We start from the raw sequence: 2,541 nt of genomic DNA on the forward strand, positions 1-2,541 counted from the left end.
TTTTTAAAGATTTTATTTATTTATTCGACAGAGATAGAGACAGCCAATGAGAGAGGGAACACAAGCAGGGGGAGTGGGAGAGGAAGAAGCAGGCTCATAGCGGAGGAGCCTGATGTGGGGCTCGATCCCACAACGCCGGGACCACGCCCTGAGCCGAAGGCAGACGCTTAACCACTTTGCCACCCAGGCGCCCCCAACATATATATTTTTAATTCATAACTTTTCTTTCTTTTTATCTAAACTTTTACATGTGTAATCCAATTCCAATTGCTATGTTTTGGAATTTAAGAAGTTATTGTCTGCACAATCTGGATTTAAAAAGCATTCATCTGGGTTGGTCTTATACAGAAATCTCTCCAGCAAGCATTACCTTCAAATACAAAGTCTGCGTGCTCGCTCCGGCAGCACATAAAGTCGGAACAGTAAAGAGATGATTTGCATGGCGCCTGCGCAAGGATGACATGCAAATAAATACAAAGTTTGATCGCTTTTCCAGAATCACGCGTTTCAGATTTTTTAAACCACACAATATAAATCAATGAAATATAAATAAAGCATATGCTAGATACAAAACTATAGTCCATGTTTGAAAAATATAAAGTAGTATCGCTATAGTCCTAGATTCTCTAATTGAGAAGATAGATAGACTCTCCTATGCAATTTCCTTGGACCCTCAATAAAACTGTGATAATGCTCTTCTACTACACTAACCAAATTATTCATTTTCATGAATGTCTGTCTGCTAGAGGGTGGGAATTAGATTATTTTTTTTTTCCTATACCCAATGCCTCATGTAAGTAGCGGATTCACATGAGGTAAACAATATTTGTTTGCAGAATAAATGACCACTCATATAATGTGTGTATGCCTACACACACACACACATATATGTGCAATAGGTGTTATGTGTCCAGTGCATATACATACGTACATATGTATGTACAATATTTATATACATACACACAAGAAATTAACTATTTATGTGAAATTTGGGGCGTATGTAAAATTAGAAGGAAGAAAATGACAAATGTAGTATAAAATTTCCGTCATGCCAGTGTTGAGAAAACAAGGCCATACCCAATGTGTCCTGTAATGTTATAGGATGAGTGGTAACCTACAAAATATGTAGGTAGGAACTGGTTTGGTCAATATTTCAATTCCTGGCATAATAATCACCTTTATTGCATTTTTCTGGACACCCTTTTAAAGAGTTTTTCCATGAAGCAGATTTTGGCATACCTGCTTTTTCATGTGGTCATGAAAAGACCGTATTGAAAAGAAAGATAACTTCCACCCTAATATCTGTCTCTGTATTACATAGAAATGTGCAATAAAACATGTGATAGATTTTTTTATTACCTCAATTATATATTCCAAGGTCCAAAGACTGAAAAAGAGGTTTCAATTTATTTTTTCCAGCATGCTTGAAGGTCAACGTCCTTTAAAATTTGCACACTATGAGAATGGAATGTGCTCAGGGATCAGCTGGAAGTTTAAAACATGAGAACTTTGCAGCTATGGCTATGGGCTTAGGCTCAGGAGGAGATGACAGGTCCCCTTCTGGCCATTCTATAAGTTCTGATGAGCTCCCCGGGAGTCACAGATAATACTCCGTGTCCTGACCAAGCCACATGGATTTTGAGCCAAACGATGCAGGTGTACGGTAATAAGTTCTCACATTTGCATAGCAAATATAATCTGCTTCTCACTACAAGCTTTTGAATTAGGCAGAAAAATAATTATCTCTAGGTTATAGACAAGGAAACCAAACTTTGGTGAGGTTTAGGGGTATGAGATAATAAAAACCACATAGTTGGTCTCTGTCCCCGGTTCCTGGCAGAGCTCCTGAAACTTTAGTAATATCCTAAGTGATATGAGCACTAGGAGCATCTTTTGTTTGAATATTTGTTTGAATATTTGATCCCTGACATTGGGCTCCTGAATCCCTTGGACTTTCCTTGGTGATAGGAGTGTCTCTTGTTCTAATGAGGTGACCCTGAGTAGACTCCTGGGTGGCTCCTGGCTAGGGCTGGTCACCAGAAAGACCAAGCCATGATTAGAGGCTTGGAACTTTCCGTCCCACCCTCCATTCTCCAGAGAGGGGAGAGGGGTTGGAAAAGAAGTTCATGATAAATCATGCTTACATGATGTAACCTTCAATAAAAATCCCCAAAGTAGGTGGTTGGGAGCACTTCTGCTTCTGGGTTGATGAACACATGGAGACACTGGGAGAAGGCATGGAAATTCTGTGGCCCTTCTTACGTACCTTGTCCTCTGCATCTCTACCACCTGGATGTTCATATGTATCCTTTATCATATCCTTTTATAATAACCTGATAAATAGTGTTCTTGAGTTTTCTTGAGTTCTAGGAGGCACTCTAGCAAATTAATCAAATCTAAGGAGGGGGGTTGCAGGAACCTCCGATTTATAGCTGATCAAGCAGAAGCACGGGTAACAACCTAGACTTCCGATTGGTATCTGAAGTGGGGAGACACTTAACCCCCTTTAACTGAGATCTTAACATGTGGGATAGATAGTGC

General features: G+C 39.6%; 1 non-coding gene across 1 annotated transcript; it reads left to right on the forward strand.

Annotated features, from left to right (window-relative positions):
- The first annotated feature begins 389 nt into the window (after positions 1 to 389).
- Positions 390 to 492, forward strand: LOC123783426 (U6 spliceosomal RNA). The gene has a single exon (XR_006777203.2). It is a non-coding gene; the product is annotated as a U6 spliceosomal RNA (small nuclear RNA).
- Positions 493 to 2,541: the final 2,049 nt, after the last annotated feature.

The sequence above is a fragment of the Ursus americanus genome, chromosome 1 (genome assembly GCF_024610735.1).
Source record: "Ursus americanus isolate L20-20 chromosome 1, mUrsAme1.1.p, whole genome shotgun sequence".
In the NCBI taxonomy this organism is placed as follows: Eukaryota; Metazoa; Chordata; class Mammalia; order Carnivora; family Ursidae; genus Ursus; species Ursus americanus.